The sequence below is a fragment of the Camelus dromedarius genome, chromosome 10 (genome assembly GCF_036321535.1).
Source record: "Camelus dromedarius isolate mCamDro1 chromosome 10, mCamDro1.pat, whole genome shotgun sequence".
NCBI classification, from domain to species: Eukaryota; Metazoa; Chordata; class Mammalia; order Artiodactyla; family Camelidae; genus Camelus; species Camelus dromedarius.
Window position 1 is genome coordinate 65,124,784 of NC_087445.1, and position 14,011 is coordinate 65,138,794.

Sequence of the window (14,011 nt, forward strand, 5' to 3'; positions counted from 1 at the left end):
CTTCTCCCCTCCCTCCCTTTGATCCCCTCACTGCAACAACCCTGCAGCCACCCGAGTCCCCTCCCTGGCCCTAACACACCACGCACAGTCCCACCGCCACGACTTTCTTCTTGCTGGGAGGCTCTCCCCAGGCTACCTACAGGTCTCTGCCCAACGTTAGCATCTCAGGGAGGTTCTCCATCGCTTGTCTCTACAGAACAGCACGCCCTCTCCCGCCGTGCCCCCCGCCTGTCAATTGCACTCATCTCCATCTGACACACTAGATGTTCCCTTGTTTACTGACTTATCTTCTCCCGCACTAGCACATCATCTCCAAGCAGGTGAGGGCTGATTCAGTTTGGTTCCCTGCTGTAGTTATAGCTCCTAGAACGACGCCTTCCACCGAACCGGTGCTCCATAAACAATGTTTTACAGGAAAGAATGAAAGTCGCATTTCATAAAAGGTTGCATTCCATAAAGATTTCCGCCGAAGCCACAGGAGAGTGTCTTTTTCTCTTCATTCTTGCCAAGACTAGATGCTCACATTAAACACACACACACACACACACACACACACACACAATTTGATGATGCTCTGTGGTATCATATTGCTATTTCCATCTATTTGATTACTGGTGAAGCTGAATATGTGGGGGCTTTTGTATAGATTTATTGACCGAGTGTGTTCCCCATCCCATTTTTGGCTGGAAGTCCCATCCCCAGATCACATTCTGATCACATGATCTTATGACTATATCTGTGCTTGTGTCCCATTAATAGAGATGGAAGTGGTCATCTTCCCCTTTATCCACTGCTCTTTTCCTTGCTATCTCTTCTCAAGTACATTCAACATTCTTTTCATTTATATATATAGTGTGTGTTTGCGTGTATGTGTGTGTAGAGGGAGGGACTAAATACAGATCTCTCTCTCTCTCTTTATCTATATCTATATCTATCTATCTATATATATCATGTATTTTTTTTTTCTCTTACAACATCTGGCTGTCACAATTCATGCCACCTCCACCCTATTTCCTGAGCTACTTTTAAAAGTGCTACTGTTACCAGAGGTGCCATTAGTGATTCTATTCCCAAGGAAAGTAAGATCTTGGCTCTTGGCTTCAGCCCAGAGTTAGAAAGTAGCTTATTCTAAGACTCCTGGCCCTGATCTCAGCAACATTCGAGCTTCCACTACTTAAGGGTGGAAATAAACAATGCTAAGCTAAGGTTTCCTGCCGAGGCATTGTGAAGTTAAATTACTATTTTAAGAGGCTGTGAAGTTGGCAGCCAGAAAGCACTGGAAGTGTGGAAGATATTCATGATGCTGACAGATAAAGAAGGAGCGAAAGCAAAATGCAGGTTATTAAGGAGATTTAAGAAGCTCCCAAACAGTGGCACCATTTATAACATCTCCCGGAACACACGTAAGATAGATGCCTTTCTCATTTAGGCATCTACAGGACCGGATTGAGGGCAGGGCCTGTGTGACAGAAGGCTTAGAGATTTGCAGCAATGGACCTGGCCTAAGACAATGGAGACCAAGCGGCGATAATCTACTTTGATTTTAGGAAGCCACCAAGCTGCTAAGGGCTGGACGATGCCTTAGAGAGGTGGACGGAGGGAGGGCAGTTCAGTGGAAGGATGTTATGTTTAGTGTCTGCTAACGCGGGTTTGAGACCTATGTTATTGTAAATCTGTGGGAAATCCATTCACCTCCAAGCCACAAGGTCCTCATCTGGAAAACGGAGAGACAAATTCCAACTTCAGAGTACGACTATGTTGAATAAGATAAAAATATGTTAAGATGTGCAAGCAGATGGTAAGATAAATGAAATAAAGTGAGGAAGACGGGAGTCGTGAGGAAGAGGATGATAAACACGGTTCACACGAGAGCATGCAGTCTGCTGTCAATCAGTCGCTCTCCCATAGGCACCTGCCGAACACCCTGGTCTTCTAGATTAGAAAATCAAGTCAAGAGGTACAATGACATGGGCTGCAGCGGGCAGGGGGGACCACAACCAACTCGGACACAGTTTGATCCTAAAGCGAAAAAAGTGTCTATGTAAAAAAATGAGAAAGCGACCCGGACTATACTGAAGATGACTTTCAGCTCTGATGGTCGATGATCGTGGCACATGGTAATATAAAGAATAAAAAAAAAAAAAAAAAAAACTGCCTCAATCATTTTGCATCTTTCAATGCCTTTCCCATTCTCTCAGTGTCTTCCCTCGTGGCTGGTATCACATTGCCACATTAGGCGACAGGGGATTGGTAAAAATGACTGAGAAAGCTCGTTTGCAAAGCAGTGCCATGAACTAGTAATAATCTCTTTCCTAACAGACATTCTCAGTTGGGGAACGTACCTGGGGCATGGGCAACATTTCATCAAATGCAACAGGGTAGAGTAGTAATAAAAAAAATCAGTAATGGTTAAATTTATATAATGTGGATGATCTGCTGGGCATGGTTCAAAGCACCTATCATATAAACCCATTAAAACCCCACAATATCTCCATGAGGAGGGACCACAGTTATCCTCATTTTACAGATGAGGAAACCGGCACAGGGGCATTAGGTAATCCAGCCAAGGTCTCAGAGCTAGCCAGTGGCAGAGCTGTTCAAACTCCGGTGTTCACACTTCCAACCACCACACTTTCAAGTGGGACAGAGATAGTACAAATCCTCAACACATTATAGACTCAGTGTGTGACCTTGGACAAGCGTCACCACGGCACTGCATCCTGGTCTCCTCATCTCTAGAATGGGGGATGATACCACCTCTGCATGAGCTTGCTGAGAACACTGGACAAGATATCCACATCACATACCCACGACCACACAAAGAATATGTCACATGCTTGGCACAGATACTGCCCCGCTTCAAGAATTGTTTTATAACTGTGATACTTCAGCCATTTCCAAATATTGTGGGTGAAGACCCTTCCAGATCTCAAGTTCTATCCTATGCTCTGCCTAAATGTGTGATTCCCACTGTCAGGAATGAGAGGAGAGGGCAGGTAAAACCGTGGCTGATCTAGGAATATTTTCCAGTATCACTTGTGAGGCTTCATTGGAATTTAAATGACGCTGTCCTGTTGATATGCATTCAGAATAAAATTCTTTATGACCCCTCTCAGTTCTCCCTTCCCTTGGCCATCTCTGGTGTTGGCATTGGACGAGGACCACTTCATCTCAAAGAATCGTGCCTCCAGAATTTATCCCAACAGGAAAACCATATTACCACCCCCTCCAGGTAATCCACATTCCAGTCTTTCCCTACACTCCCAAACATACCCGAAGTGCTGATTTTCTTTTCTTAATGACTCCTATGCTTTGCGCACACTTTTATAGTTCCAGCTAAGCCTCCTTGGAGATCCCTCCCGCATCGTGTGTCTGTAAACTCAGAGCCCATCAAATTCCATGAGGAATTTAGCTTATCCACCACCATGGAAACCAAAATGTACCTACTTAAAGCAGATGTCTCTGCCACAATTCTCAGAAAGCTCTTCCAGATTGATCTTGGGGTTTCTGGAGTCCCAAGGGATACCAGAGCCCACTAGTAATTCATCCATGTATGAACTAACCCCTTGGAAGTCTGGGTCCTCTAAAAAGCAACTGTATCCTAGATGTTTGCCCTTCCTCCATCCGAATCCACTTGTAATCCATAACTTAGCTGCTCCACATTACCCCCAGGGTCCATTATTTCTCAGAGAGGTTCCCACTAGTTCATTTGCAGGACCGTTGAAAGGCTAGATAAATTACATCTCAGAAACCCCTCGGGGCCAGTATTGGGTTAACCCTTACAAAGGGTTCTAGCTGTTCAGATGGGCCATTTACTTGGAGCCCTGCTGCTCTGACCTTTGCAGTTTACATAAAAACGATTGCATCTTACTTTTGTTAATTGCCTTTTGAATCTACCTCCTCACCCTTGTGGGGGGGAATACAGTCTCTTAGCTGTTCCCAAGATGGCCCTGACTTTGTTGTAGGCAGCTCTGCCTCCTGTGCGAAAATCTCACAAATGGAGATCAAGATTTGTTCAGAAAGATATATTCAGAGTCTGCACCAGGCTTTCTATTCCTATGAGTGTCCTCCAGGGGATAGCAGGCAGGACTGGTAATTTATCGCTTTTAATTTTCTCACACCCAGTCTTGTTCAGTCTGTTCTCCTGAAGGCCACCTGCAATCTCCAAAAGATCGTTCCTTTGAGAGACTTAGATCCCCCTCACCTTCATAGGCAAAAAAGAAATTAATTTCACTTTCCCTCAGCCTCATTATCTTCTTAATTGTCTTCTCTGCCCCCTCAGTAGCAAGGACTGTCTATGGATTTCTAAGCAGCCTTTTTAGGCTTCTACGCTCCAGGAGGACAGTGGGTTTGACATAACCCCATAATCACATCGATAATAAGAGTTACAAGAATGGCACACCTGTCCCACGCAACTACCCTGTCTTGAGTCACAGTCTGTGCCCTGCGGTCCGACATCTTTTTGATGTGCTCATTTTCGAGAAGACGTCTAAACCTTATGATGACGCGTGGCCATAATGCGTGGGTCTCTCTCTGCTTTTACAAAAACTTCATCATGGTCATGCGTCATTTCCATAGAGCCGGGCACATCCCTTCAGGAAGGCAGGCCACTGTTGGGCCCTTCTCAATTTGCAGAAAGCAAGCCCAGAGAGGGGCAGGTATGTTCTTAAGGTGGTCCAGATATACAGTGGTAGGAGCCAGGACTAGAGCCAGGTGCCCTGAGTCCCTGTGCTCTTAGTACATGAAACTTGGAATTAATGAGGATATGAAGTGAAAAGATGTGGTCTCTGATCTCCAACACCTTAGAATCATGGCCACCCCCCCACCCCCTCAGCGCCCACTATCTCCATCTCTGTGTCTTCCTCTAATCTTCCCCCTCCCCAAACTCTCACAGAACTTCTGAGAGGGCAATTAGCCGTCCACCACAAATGAGAATTATTTATGGATTTGTAGACCTCCTCTCCTCCTGTTAGGATTCATCACCACACCCCTTAAGTCAGTTTCTTCAAGGCCTTTCCCAGACAAGATATGCAATAAATATGTGCTGATCCAAAGTGATGAATTTGAGCTTTCATCCTATTTCCCCAGAATTCATTTCAATCACCTTCTCCCCAGGTATTCATTCATTCTTCTCCTCCCTTTCTCTCCACTTCCACCCTCCAGGTTTCTCTCCTTCTCTTTAACTTGGGGTATTCCCAGAGTGTGTAGCCCTCAGAGCAGGACTAGAAATTAAGATTAGAAGAATTCCTTGACATGACTGATTAAAAGCGGACACGATGAAAACCTAGCAGGAGTCCTTGATGATGAGCTTCCATCAATCTCCAGATTCTCCTCTGCTCGCTGCTCGGAATCCTACTTCCTAAGCAGGGAGATTTCCAAGGAGAGCTGTCTAGGCTTTTCATCCCTCATCTTGTGCAAAGCCTCTGTGATCTGGCCTCTGCTTCCTTTTCTTATTTTCACCCCGTGACATGCTCCTTCTCATTCAAAAGCTTCAGCCACGCTCTCCCTTAGATTCCTAAGTCTGATTCTGCTTACTGACCTCCTCATTGTTTTTCTCTCTGCCTCCAATACTCCTTCCCCACAGAACCACATGGCTGGCCCCTTCTCACTTAAATCCTAGCACTAATGCCACCCCCTTAGACATGTCTTTCCCTGATGACGCTATGCAAAGTAACGTGGCCTGCATTCCTTTCTAGCCTATTACCCCCAATTATTATTTGCCTGACATTTACTATTCCATGAAATTATTTGGCATATCTATTTGTTCACTCACTTATCAGCAATCTCCCCCTACTAGACAATGAGCTGCATGAGAAACAGGACCATGTTCAGGCTAATTTTCTAACATCCAGATCTGTGCTGTTCAATACAGGAGACGCTATCCACATACACTATTTAATTTAAAATAAAAATTAAATATGATGAAAAGCCCATTTATCAGTAACCCTAGCCATGTTTCAAGTGTTCAGCCACCACCTGTGGTTAGCGGCTACCACATCCAGCGTCACAGAATGTTCTTCGTGGCAGCACTGGTCCATAGCAATGCTCGAAAAACAGTAGGCAGCCAATAAATATTTGTTGAATCAAGAAAGGAATGAATGGCGCTTTTAATCCTCACTCAGCTTCAGGACACCCTCTCCCTTTTGTGGCTTACTCCATAAGCGAGATGAACTGGACAATGCCCAAAGGGCAATGCTGAACTTGGTGAAGGGTGTGAACGGATGTTACAGGAGATAGGGCTGTGAAAACAGGCCTATTGAGTCTGGAAGACAATACTTGTGGTTGCAAGACTGGAAAAGAATTACAATGTTGTATGATTTTAGAGACTTATGGACAGAAGGCAGATTTAGCATCAAGGTAAGAAAACATTTCAACAAAATGCTCCCTCGGCAACATAGGCTGGTTTTTGTGGCCAAGAGTTGACTGTTGCTAAAAGTACCAAAAATGAGACTGAATGGCCATGTTTTATGGATATTCCAAAAAGGATTCTTGATTCTTGAATAAGGAGAAAGGGTTGGTTATAGTGAAACCTTAAAACACTGAGATTCTTTGATGAATGTTAGGAAACATGAATTTCAAAGAGTTAATAATATGCCCACAGCTATTTCTAGCATCTCCTGAAAAACCCAATCCTGTTGGCCGTCCACAATGGTTATCATTAACCATCAGTGGTTCAATGGAAAGAGTAGAGATGCTGAAGCAAGGAGGACTGAGGTTCAAATTCTAGCTCTGTTGGTTATGTGACCTTGGGCAAGGGATCTAGCCATCCTGAGCTGCACTTTCCTCTTCCATAAAGGAGTCTGTTATCTGCTTCACTGGTTGGAAGGAAGATGAAATGGGAACAAACTTAAAGATCCTGGAACACAGTAGGGTAACGTTCCTTCCAAGCAGGGTATAAGTTGACCTGGCTGTATCATCACTGGTACCCCGACATTGTTGGTATAGGTGGTGTAATTTTGAAGCCATGATTTCATTGCTTTCAGTGAATATGAAATAATTGCCAGAAGGAGAAAGAGTGAAAGAGAGAGAGAAATTGCGGTTGCTGATGAGACTCAAATTCAGTCGTAACAGCAAAGGTTTCTAGAGCAACTACTTTGTGCCAGTCCCTGGGGATAAAGGGATACTCTTAAGATCTTAGGCAATTGAACAGGGCATTGAACAGGGCAAGCGAGACGTATGCCTGCAGAGTTATAAAACAGGGCGAAGAGAGACACAAGCTAAAATCGAGTTTCAGACAAAATTATACGAAAGGAAAGGGTAGAAGGAGATTAATTACAAAATAAGATTTGGAGATAGCTTCTTGGAAGGGTCCTTTGAGCTGGATGCTGAGATAGAATTTTTAGAATTTTCAAAAGGTGAGGCGGACATTGGGAGAGGGAGGAGAGAAAGTCCTACAGGGGTTCCTTGCAGAAAGGGCTCGAATGGGAAAACAGTGAGGGGAATTATTTGGAGAGTGACGTGTGAAGGCCTGTCCCCTTCACATGACCCCCGCCTTGGCTCTCGTGTAATTACCAGGAGTTCGGAGGCCAGTCTGTTAACCTTTGGATTTCAGCAAGGGGAGAGCAGGGAGAGGAAGAAGGGTAGGAGATGCCTACCCAGTGACCTGTTCAGGTACCTGGGGTTTCTTCTAAGGAAGTGGGAGGGGACAAGCTACAGGACACAAATCAGAAGACGTCTCCTCACACAACTGAAGGCCCCTTGGGCAGAGACCTTTCTAGGTAAATAGAGGCTTTGGGGTCAGAAGCATAAACTCTTGTAAGCACTACGAAGGAGATGTTTCATTTGGACTGACCAGGGTCGGGGGGACTGTTTTTACGGTCCCCGCCTGTACAATTTCAAATACATCCCTTGCAGCCTGAGCTGGACTGTCTAAACTCAACAGGGGCCCAACAGCTGATCTGGAATCTCTGAGCTGTTTCTCCTTGGTTGGAGTGGAGTCACAGCTCCCCCTTCTGGGAGCTAAAGGGCCAACCAGCCCCAGAAAAGCCTGCGTGGAAAGGCTCTATTGCACATGGGCCTGAAACTCCCACGTTTTTTCTCCATGCTCGCCCGCACCCCTAAACGAGCATCTAGGAGTCCGGGAGCAGACTTTCGCGTGGGCCTGGTTCTGACTTCTCAAGAGCGCATCTTTCAAGGCATTATGTTTCCCCCTCCTTGGAGCTATGAGGCCCAGTCTTCGTGTGGGTGATGCTTTTCTAAAGGGCAACGCGATGTGGTGCAGAGAGGGCAATTCCCTTCTGGGGGACTATAGCAAGTAGACAGGAGTTCTGAATCTGCATGTGCATACATAAGTGCACGTCTGCGTGTGTGCACGTGCGAGCTCCTGTGACGGGAATACATATGGCTGGATAGGGGTAAGAGTCTCATGAATAGAAAGAAATGAGTTTGCCTGAAGTATTTACATGGATAGATGGGTGTACACTTGGCTCTCTGGAAAGCAAAGTGTTTTTTAATAAAGAGCTCAGGTACAGTCCAGATGCTCTGCTGGCTTCTGTCTGCCAGTCACGGTCAGTATTGGGTCCCTGCCCGTATGTAATTCTCTGAAGGCACTGGAGAAAGAATGTGTGTTCTATGTGTGTGTGTGTGTGTGTGTCTGTCTGTCTCTGTCTGTCTAATGGGGGGCATGATTAAGACATTGGACCCTTTCTCTCCAGGTCACTTTTCCAAATGGAGAAGCTTTGAAATGCATCTCTGAAATAAGAAGTTTGTGGAGGGGAGACAAACGATGATCTTGGATGGGAACGGTGGTAGGGCAGGGGTGGAGAGCAATCTGTAGCCCCCTGGGCAGTGTGGCAGAGCAGAAAGGACACTGCTCTGGGTGTCAGGCATCACAGTTCTAGCCCCGGGCATCCCACCGCCTCACTAGAGAACGTTGGGGAGTTCTCATGTCCTCTTGGGCTACAGAGCCCTGCCTGTCTGCTCTTTAATACGCCTTCCAGCTTCGACTGTCTATGAATTGAAAAAGAGAGAAAACGAGAGCAGTTCCTAACATGGGGTCTCATCCTCTGCCTTCACACACCCCACCCAAGATGAACTAGGGACCTCTGCTCTGACATGAGTTTCCCGAAGCAGATTCCTTGTGGCCCTGTGACAGCTTCAGTCTGTGAGGTATCACCCTCTGGCCAGAGAATGGTGTGTCTGCAAGTGCTTGCAGGTAGCACCGTCACCCACCAGCCAGGGCAGATTCCTGCAAACACATGTTTGCTTTTATCTCTCCCAGAAGATAAATATATACATATATATATATATACATATATGTATTTTTTTAAGACAAGTATTTTTCTACTTTTTTTCCCTAAAAGGCTTTTTCAGTGGCCCCTTCCTGCCAAGGTAGACAAGCGTCTGTATCCCAGTGTCTCAGCCCTTGTCCTCCCGAGCCTCGCTGCCTAAGAGCAGAACGGCTGCCTCCTACCTTGGGAAAGTAACAGCTGCCGAGTCTGGAAGCCATGCTAACAGCAGTAAAACTCAGCATTTTTGCTGAGTAGGGCAAGCCTCTAAGAGGCATCCGGGAATCAAATCAATGGCTGGCCCCACAGTCCAAGCCTAGCAGGACCTAGCCAGGGTGGCCAAGGGGACTTACCTCAAGAACCTCCGAAGGGGTGGAGGAAAGAGGAAAGAGGGACATGACCCGAACTGTCTTCCTTATGGGGATTCTTCCCTCCACCCCCGTGCCCTTGGCAGTATATTAGAACCAAGCAAGAGATGTGAGGTGCAAATTAACAGCAGTTTAAGTCAGTTACTGCCACATTCTACCATGAGTTCCCCACCCACAATCGGTTCCCAAATTGTAGGTCTCCCTCGGCATTGAAACACACACACACACACACACACACATCCCGCCGCTCCGCCTTCTCCCAGTATCCTCCTAAGTCCAGTGGAGCCATGAGGAGGCACAGTTTAGGAGGACATTCTCTTGGGGCCCCCCAAGCCTGCCTGAAATGGGGAAGGGAAGGAGGAATCTGCCTTAGGAAAGTACCCCATCCATCTCCTTCCATATTACCCCGAGCTGCCCCCAAATGAAATTTCCTCTGCAATTCTGTGTAACTATGATGGATGAGCAAGTCCCCGAGGACTCTTTCTTCTCTCCCTTGAGGGGGTTGCGTGCAAACTTGCCCAGATCCACCCCAAGAGCTCCAGAAGCAGGAGGTACTGTTATGCTGTTGTGATTACGAGCCGAGAGAGGCAGGGTAGACTCTATCCTAGACTTGCCAAGCCCCAGATGAGTCCACTGCTGACTTCTCTCTTTTTGTCACCCACTACCCAGTGACTCCAAATTCCCATCAGAATCCTGGAGTCTGCCCAGTGTGGGATTTAAAGTGACAGTGTCTCATTGCCTCAGGGTTTGGCCATTTCTCCTTCATATTAAACGATGAGTCCAAGTGTAGCAGATCTCCATCATTTGGAAAAATTTTCCTTCAAGGGTTCCAGTATTGGGCTAAATAAGGTACCATCCCGAGCCCCATAATCCTCCCCAAATCCCAAGCCCAGAGCCCCAAGAGGAGCCCACAGCGGGTTTCCCGATGGCTACGTGATCCTATAATAAGGATCCCATTCTGTGGAAGCTGGAGAGATCTAATTAAAAAGACACACAAGCGCACACATACAAACACATACGTACAAACATGCACGCGCACACACACGCACACACACACAAACCGTGCCTTAAGTAGGTTATAGGACCTCTCTTCACCCCCTTGCCTACACACACACACACACACACACCCACACACACACCACAAACACACGCATCGAACGCAAACGACGCCGCACACGCAAACACACACACCACCACATCAAGTTCCCACCATGGTACACACGTCGGGAGCGCGCGGGGAGCGCACACGCCACTTACTAAGACCCTCACTTGACCCTTTGCGCCCCAGAACAGAGAGACACCCCCCTCCCCCGACCCTTCCTCCCGGGAACCTGGGAGGACTCGCTGGCGGCGGGGCGGCCGAGGGAAGCGCGGAAGGGAGCCGGGAGGGGGAGGGGCGGCGCGGGCGGGGGCGCCCCGAATGCGGTCCGGGGCGGTCTCCAAGGGCAGAGGGGCTGCCGGCGCTGCACCCGGCGCCGCCTTACCTGGAGTCAATGTCCGTCTTTGGCGGAGAGCTGAGGGCGGACGCTTTTTATTCGGCTCGGAGGGAACTTGGGAGAGCCCTGCGTCCAGCTCGCATACCGGGAACGGCGCGGGGACTGCAGGCGTGGGGGTACCTGGCTCCTAGCAGCCTGGCTCATACTCAGCCGTAAAGTCCCCTTCGCTGGTCCCGAGGACAGGCATGAATCCCGGCTCCGGAAGGCGGTCACTACTCCCTCTGCCTCCCGGCTCTCTCGCTCTGGCTCGCTCGCTCTCTCCCCCTCTCGCTCGTCGGCTCGCCTGCGCTTTCCTCCTCCCCCCGCGCCAGATCAGTTCGCAGCCGTGGGGCCCGGGAGCGAGGCGGCTGGCGAATGGAGAGGGAAGTCCAAGTGCGCCGCGGTCTCCGGGCGGGGAGCAGCGGAGGCCGGGCTACGCGGGGGGAGGGACTTACCCGGCGACGGGCGAAAATGAATGGGGGAGCGGCTGCCGGGGGGCGGGCAGGGAGGAGCCAGGAGCCGGGGTCTATTCTGAGGAGTGTTTTGTACATCTTTAGGCGGAGGAGGAGAGAAGAGAGGACCAGAGAGAGAAGGGAGGCCTCCTCCGAGGGAGGGGCGGCCTGGGTGGCCCGAGGCTGAGCCACAGGGGAGTCTCGTGGGTCTGGGAATAGGGTGGCGTGTCTCCGAGTCCGAGCGCCCAAAGGGACTGAGTGTGGCTTGTGTGCGCGGACCCCTGCATCGTGATGCTCTTAAGCGTGTCTGTAGCTGTGTGCGTCGCGAGTATCAGTGTTTCTGGGTATGAGGGTGCTTGTATGTCTCTGCGTGTCTATCCGAGTACGGTTTTGTCTGGGGAGGTGCCCGTGTCAGTCCGTTTGTATCTGCTTGTCTCCCCGTGAGTACTTAACACTGTTTGTTTCTCTGTATGTGTAGGCATGAGCCCACGTAATCTCCCAGAATTAAGCAACAGCTTCTCTACGTGGGCAGGATGTAGGAGTGAGAAGCTGAGGGGACGCAAAGTTCTCTCGGTACCGCCAGAGGCAGGAAAGGGGCGAGGGTACGGGGGCTAAGGCATTAACACAGAGAACCGAATACACTGAATTTAGACTCAGATGCAGGCTGGAGTTGCTGACACGGGGCCTCTCCCTAAAGCAGAAAAGAAGGCCAGAACACAGTCTGAAGTCTCACAGTGCATTTTCTCTATGTTTGCTTACTTTGTTTTCTTTCTTTTTTTTAATTAAAGCCAAATCAGCAACGAAGGTTCTTAGTTCCTGGAAGCTTAGGCAAGGGTAGGTAGCATCAGTGAAGGTGGCAGATAAAGGGGCAGGGAACAAAACAAGAAAAAAGTGATGATAAATTTAAAGGAGCCCAGATTCTGTAAAAGCGCAGACTCCACACTGTTAAGAATCCTGTAACTATGTAATCTTGGCGGAATAGCTTACCTCTTAAGCCTCAATTCTTCACTGGTATAATAGGATAATGTAACTATCTAACATGTGTAATAGGACAATACACTTGTCTAACATAGTTGGTGTAATATTTAAATAAGCATTGTATGTAAAGTAATTTAGAATACTCCCAGGCACCTGCTGAATGCTCAAATCATGTTATGTGTAATTATGATTGGTATTGTTATTATTATCCAAAGGGTGACAGGAGAGAGATGTGATAACTATGGAGACCCAGAAGGATCTAGGGGCTAGTGAGTTAGAGGAAGATGAGTCTTGAAACAAAATGGAAGAGACATTCTTGAGTGAAGAATTGAAAACTTGAGAAAAATTATTTAGTTGACAAGGAGGGAAGGGAAAAGAGAGGAGGAGAGAGAAGATAACCAAATGAGCCTGGTCGGAGCAGCGCATGGCTGAGGAGGGGAGGGTGGAAAAGAGGGGAGCAGGAGCCATTTCAAAGCCGCTCTCTGCTGTCCTCAACTCTGCTCCTAAGGACGGGTAGTCAGCACCACGGACAGCTCTCCAGCCACTGACCAACGGAGGGCTTTCTCTCCGCCTGGTAGAAACTTCTCCATTTTAGCGTGGACAAATTTCTCCTTCCCTGGGCTTCTGGCCCAGGCTCAGATTCTGGGCAGGAACCACTGTCTTTGATTCCAACCACGAAGAAAGGCACTCACAACACACATTGCTTCTCCCATCCATCTCAGCACGCAACTCCAGGTCTCTATCTCCTATTCTTCCTTCCTTCCTTCCTTCCTTCCTTCCTTCCTTCCTTCCTTCCTTCCTTCCTTCCTTCCTTCCTTCCTTCCTTCCTTTCTTTCTTTCTTTCTTTCTCTCTTTCTTTCTTTCTTTCTTTCTTTCTTTCTTTCTTTCTTTCTTTCTTCCTTCCTTCCTTCCTTCCTTCCTTCCTTCCTTCCTTCCTTTCTTTCTTTCTTTCTTTCTTTCTTTCTTTCTTTCTTTCTTTCTTTCTTTCTTTTCTTTCTTTCTTTCTTTCTTTCTTTCTTTCTTTCTTTCTTTCTTTCTTTCTCTCTCTCTCTCTCTTTCTTTCTTTCTTTCTTTCTTTCTTTCTTTCTTTCTTTCTTCTGCCTTTTTCTCTGTCTCTTTCTACCCCATCTCTTCCTTTTATTTTTCCCTCTCTCCTTCTCTGTTTCTCCATCATCTTCCAGCTCAAATACTCCTCTTCGAGTGATATTAGGCTACAGCAGTCCTGCCGGGAATGCAGTTCTGAAATCCGTCTGAAACACCTAGTTAGGCAGCTTCAGAAGAGGACCAACGTACAGACTGACTCCTCTTAGCTCTTCTCTCCTGATCAGTCTCCCAAGATGGGCTGTGGTCCTGATACCTTAGAAAGAGGGGACTTTTAACACTATGGAACATTTTCCTATTTTCCTCTCCTGCACCTCACACAGTCAGTATTTCCCTCAGGAAACATAGAACATTTTCCAGTTCCAATTACTCCGACAGAGGGAAAGAGGAAAAGGAGAGAGAGAATTTTG

General features: G+C 47.6%; 1 protein-coding gene across 1 annotated transcript in view; it reads right to left on the reverse strand.

Moving 5' to 3' along the window:
* BRINP1 (BMP/retinoic acid inducible neural specific 1) overlaps window positions 1-11,445 on the reverse strand; it is a 159,780-nt gene extending 148,335 nt beyond the window's left edge. Inside the window, exon 1 of the mRNA XM_031450321.2 lies at window positions 11,080-11,445. The gene's annotated coding sequence lies outside the window, so the exon portion shown is untranslated. The remainder of the gene's footprint in view (window positions 1-11,079) is intronic.
* Between the last annotated feature and the right edge of the window lie 2,566 nt (window positions 11,446-14,011).